Source organism: Lactuca saligna, chromosome 3, assembly GCF_052625555.1.
Source record: "Lactuca saligna cultivar CGN05327 chromosome 3, ASM5262555v1, whole genome shotgun sequence".
Taxonomy (NCBI): domain Eukaryota; kingdom Viridiplantae; phylum Streptophyta; class Magnoliopsida; order Asterales; family Asteraceae; genus Lactuca; species Lactuca saligna.
In genome coordinates, this window is record NC_136419.1 from 188,505,443 (window position 1) to 188,511,677 (window position 6,235).

Here is a 6,235-nt window from a genome sequence, read left to right on the forward strand (position 1 = left end):
ATATGTAGCTCACCTTCTTACATCAATACTTTGAAAATGAACTTAAGATCTCAACGGCTGAAAGAGTTCATCCCTCCCGCCCTTTCGATCCACATATAACATGCACCAACTATTTTCTCATTTCACTTCTAAGCCTTCCATTGTAAACACTTGGAAACTCATGTCTCCCTTTCCACAAACTTTGGTACAATACAAGCACACAAGTTACAACTAAACAATTCATATAACCTTTGACGTTTAGTTTTAAATGTTACTAGTTTTAAAGGTACTGTATATTTCTTTTCTTATTAATTAATTAATTTGTTTATTTAATATATCAGTTACATAATGAACCCTAGTCATTACATATGTGATTAACTAAGTACACAACAGTTGAAAGAGAAATCATAACAAGTTTCGTTTAAAGTCCTTAATTAGACGCCCTACAGAAGCATACGATGAACCTCCCTCCGCCACCGCCGCTATGCTCTTCTCCCTTATTTCTTTCATCTTTTTCCTCAACTTGTAATCCTCCATCAATCGTCTTATCCCACTTTCAATCTCCTCCGTCGTGACTACCATTTTACCAGCCTTCTGATTAACAAAATCCTTCTTATAATCCATCTTAATCTCCACCGCCAACCCAAGCTCCACCACCATTTCAAATGCATTAAGCTGCTGCTCCGCGTAGATTGGCCATGTAGCCGATGGCACACCAAACCACAAGCTCTCTAACAACGAGTTCCACCCGCAGTGAGACACAAACCCTCCAACTGCACCATGACCCAACACAGCCACCTGAGGGACCCACCCCGTTACTTTTCCGATTTCGGCAGTCCGTTCTAAGAATCCTTCCGGCAATAACGTTCCCGGGTCTTCGTAATCACTCGAGGCTGTTGTTGTTTGATCCGAAGGAGGTCGACGTAGCGACCACAGGAAACGGTGGCCACTTCGCTCTAAGCCGTTTGCTATCTCCTTTAACTGAACCTCGTCAAAACTTCCCATGCTCCCAAAACAGAGAAACACCACGGAGGAAGGCGGTTGAGTGTCCAACCAGGTGATGATATCATCATTACTCGACGCTTTTCCGGCACCGGCTTCTAGGTTGAGTATAGGACCCACCGGATACACCATCGGAATGGTTTTCTCTTTCGATAACGAATCGATAGCGTGTGTTTCCAATTCCAAGAATGTATTGACAATGATGGCTTTCGCATCTCTCAGTTTCCGGGCAGACCGCAAAATAAACTCCAGCCCTTCTTGAGTGTGGCATGTGGCCGGAAAAACCTTTGTGGGCACTGGTTTGACAAAACACGGAACGGGAATCGTGGAATCTGAGTTGCTTAACTCGACAACGTCCTGATTCTTGTCATCAGAGAGTGTCTGGATGTACAACTTAAATCCAAGAAAAGCAGCGTTAGAAGTGAAGAACACATATGTCGGAACATTAAACTCGTTTGCCACATCTATCATCCCAGTGCAGAACATGTCGACGACGAACGCGACTACCTGACCCGACCCCGGAACTGGTTGACTCATCTTGTGGGCGACAATTTTTCTTACGTATTTGCAGTGGTTGTTGATACAATCAGTCAAGGTAGCCATGGGAACTTTTGAGACTCGTGAGTTTTTGTCTTGAGGGAGGTTGATGAAGGATATACGATCCATTTTGGTGTTTGCTAATGATTGGATGTAGGTGGTGACGGCGAAGCTCCAGCCGAAGGATGGCGGCGGGTTAATGAGGAGGACAGTAATGGAGAGGTGGTTGTCGCGATTCACGAGCAGTTTTGCGATCTCGATGGTGGACATAATGTGACCAACCCATGGTGCAGGGATGAAGATGAGCTCCGCAGTTGAGTTCGCCATTTCTTGTTGTTCTCAAATGATTGTTTGACGTTGTATCTATGACGTGCCAGTTCGGGGGATTTTAAAGGCACTTTATAAGTCCTTATTTGCATCCTCAGCTGACTTTTAAAAGGAGTGGATAAGCAAATTTTCTATGAAATCGTGAAAACATAGAACATCACGTCCAAAATGTACCATATTAGTAGTATGAAAAATGTTTTTTTTATTTAAAACGTAGCATATATCCTCCTAAAAACAGTTTAAATAATGAAAATATGTTTTAGTTGACTATTCATGTCAAAATAAATATATCATAAATCAGAAATACTTTAGATATATGATTACTTATTAGTCTCCACAAAAAATGTTATATATTTTTTTAAAAAAATAAATAGTAATACAATCATTCCGATCTTATAAAAAAAAACGATTCAAATATGATACACTTTGAACTACATTTTAACAATCAATATTGAATTCTTGGTTTCATCATTTCTCTGGAAAATAATATGTTGCTAACTTTTACTTTTATTTTAATTTGTAATATTTAAGAGAGAAAAACATCCTTTTGTTTCTAGACAAATTTGCAAGAATAGTCCTTGTGGTTTGGATCAAACTAGCACTAATAAAAAAATAGTAAATCCGTTTTTTAATTATTTAGTATAAAGTTGTTTATTTCACAAAATCACAACCACCATTTATGTAATTTACTTTAAGAAAAAAAAATTGCCACCTTTTGCAATTTATTGAACTTTCAAACTGTTTTTTAATCAAAGTTTTTAAAAGATTATTTTGTACTGCTTTAGGGTTTTCATAAAAATATTTTGTAAGTTTTATTAACGATATTAATATGTTTCGTTAGGTTATAGTCCGTAGGAATTATGGTTATAAAAATAGATAAAATTTTATAGTAAAAGGTCTTCAATAAATAATTAATTATGAGATTTATGTTTTTTGTTTTATGTAGAATTATAATCGTTGATTTAAATACATATATGAAATAATTATTTCACAAAATCACAACCACCATTTATGTAATTTACTTTAAGAAAAAAAAATTGCCACCTTTTGCAATTTATTGAACTTTCAAACTGTTTTTTAATCAAAGTTTTTAAAAGATTATTTTGTACTGCTTTAGGGTTTTCATAAAAATATTTTGTAAGTTTTATTAACGATATTAATATGTTTCGTTAGGTTATAGTCCGTAGGAATTATGGTTATAAAAATAGATAAAATTTTATAGTAAAAGGTCTTCAATAAATAATTAATTATGAGATTTATGTTTTTTGTTTTATGTAGAATTATAATCGTTGATTTAAATACATATATGAAATAATTTTTTCAAGATATATGAAACCGTTTTTATTTGTAAATTAATGAAACATATAATAATATTATAAAACAACATAGAGACTATAAAAATCGTAATCATTAATCATACAATCACAAGTTATTTTTATATATAATTTGGTGTTTTGTGTGTAAATCAATTATTATTTTTAGTTAATATGTAATAAAATATATAGGAGCATGCTTGTTAAACAATCACCTTCTTTTTCCTTAAACACGTACAAGAAAGCAATGAAATAAATAAATGTTTTTTTAATAATACGTAAATAGGCCTTTTTAGTTACTTTTAGAGTTTTAGTTTAGGCCATCCCATTGGGGTTTTTTTGGAGGATCGCTCACATCATATCAGAAAATAAATAAATAGAAAATTATTTTTGGTGGTCTAGGCCGTTTCTTCACAACCATTTCTTATTTGACTATGTGCCGACACCATATAAATTGATGTGCATAAATATTTCTAGGATGAATTGTTTTTATTTTATAAAATATCATCTCAATCAAACTTATTTTAAAACTATTAAAGTTTATAAAGTATAATATTTATAAATCTTTATTTTTAATCTTTTCGATTCCCTATTTGCTACTATAAATCTTGCAAAATAAAATAATTATTCTTAATATTTCTATTAGTTTTTAATAAAATACCATATAAATATAAATTACATTTATTTAATAAAAATAGTTTGGGTTGAGCTGTTAGTGAGTGTAAAAATTAGATAAGGTTGGATTGTGTTTGCAGAGAAAAATTAGTTTTTTAATGAAAAAATTATATTAGATTGAGTTGTTGATGGAGATAATATTAACACACATATTTGGACAATGAAATTTAAGAATATATTTTATAAGTTAACATGGTAGACTTATTTATCAAAAATAAAAAGAAATAAAAAAAAACATATTGTTTGTCTCGTTTAAACTTTAACTGTTTAACATATGATGACATTCATAATTTTAATATATTTGTTATTTAATTAATAAGCAAACATTATATTTTAAATTGTATTTCCATTATTATATATCTCTCGGAAATGATATTGTATTAAAAAAAACTATTTATCTACTCGCATCGTTACTAAAAAATTCTATGTGAATGGCAGAAAAAGAGTACAAGCTAACAGAAAAGATATCTAACTTAGACTCAATGATTTGCACATACAAATTAACTAAATTTTACTCTTTTATATGTCAAAATTATCCTTCTCGATACGATCTACGACACGACACAAAAGAAACGGATTTGGGTTAGGTTTTTCAACCCGCCAAGCTGCCAACTCGTTTATTAAATAGGTTATATATATGTTTCTTAAAAAATATACGGGTTGACCCGCCAACCCGTTTAGAATTTTAATAAAAAAATTATATATTGTTTAAATGTATTAAGTATTATACAATATACATTTTATACTTTATACTAGAATATGATACCCAATATCATTGATCATTTGACATGTGGGTAACCATGTGCTGATTTGCATTGCAACGTGTTTGATATTTGCCCTAAATAATCTAAATATCCCACAAAAGCGATGAAAAGAACGATTGAATCATTATCGAATGGCGTCAACGTTTGCGATTGAATTTATTTATGTTTGTATTAATGTTTTAGTTTGAACATGTTTCCATGAATGTTTTCATTTGGATGATTAAGACCTAAGTTTCTAAAATTTGGAAATGTTTGCATCAAAATTTTATTCATGTTTAATTATCAATTTTATTTATGGAATCTGAATCACAAACATACGAAACCAAATCATAACTACAAACCTACTAACCTGTGAACTCGTATAAATAAATGGGTTGACGGGTCATATATGAGTTTATGTTCCAAACCCGCCAACCCGTGACTTGTATAATTAAATAGGTTGTGTTTGTGTTGGTATATTTTGACACGCCAACCCACCAACTCGCGATCCGCGATCCGCCAACCCGAACACGACATGATTGTCAGGCCTAACCACCATGGTATATTTCTTTAAAAATTTTACATTTCAAACATTTAAAATTTTTTATACGTAAAATGTTCTTCCCATGTTAGCATCTCCCTCAAGTTGTTGAGATCATCATCAAATGACTTCTTAACATTCAAATCATACATAAGAACACAACAATCTGCACCACAATAAAAAAGAAACTCCAAGGCTCTGAAACTATCCAACTGTATCCCATATTTGCAACAACCCAACTATTACTACATATCAAATTATAGATTTGGTCCTCCAACTTGTAGTTTAACGACATTCTTAGAACCCTTCAATAAATGAGCATCACTAACAACCCTGTAGAGTGAAGAGTCTATCCTTATATTCCACTTCTTTTGTCAAGACATCAGCTGTAACAACGAAATTTTCAAACAATTTTTCATTTTAAAAACATAATTTCATTCATAACAAATTCCATTGTCTCACATATTATCTCTTAAACAACCCCAGAATCTCAATTACATAAATCTTCATCAGTGTGTACAGATCATGCCGACGCCTTCCCGCGATCTTCGCTAGTACCTGAAACACATAACACAACAATTGTAAGCATAAATGCTTAGTGAGTTCCCCAAAATACCACATACAACACATATTAGCCACTCAAGACTATAACTCTGTATGACCCTCTATTCAAAGTGTCTTAGTGGGACCCTCCAGTCCCATAACTCTGTGGACCCTATGACCCTAACTATGTTGACCTTCCGGTCCTAACTCTGTAAACTCTGAATCACACATAGCACAGAATCACATAGATATCACATCATATAATAGCATACAACATACTCTGTCACATAACCCTAATTACCACTCTTGGTAAAGTATAGTGAGAAGACTCACCTCGAATGAAGTCGGATAAACCCTCGTGCTCGACATCCCGACCTAGCCTCCTCCTATCAACCAAATAACATTCCTGATCAATACCCTCTCATAGTCTCATCTCTAAAGATTGGGTAGAAGGCCATTCTACTCCTCCCTGTACTCTCTTGAATCAGCTTGGCCAAAACCCTAAGGTCAACTGAAGTCAACGGTCAAACTTTGACCCGAATCGTCGAGTGAACATGGGCGACTCGGCGAGTCCA

At 33.2% G+C, this 6,235-nt stretch overlaps 1 pseudogene; it reads right to left on the reverse strand.

Moving 5' to 3' along the window:
• Nucleotides 1-285: 285 nt before the first annotated feature.
• LOC145037641 (anthocyanidin 3-O-glucosyltransferase 2 pseudogene) lies at nt 286-1,907 on the reverse strand (annotated as a pseudogene).
• Between the last annotated feature and the right edge of the window lie 4,328 nt (nt 1,908-6,235).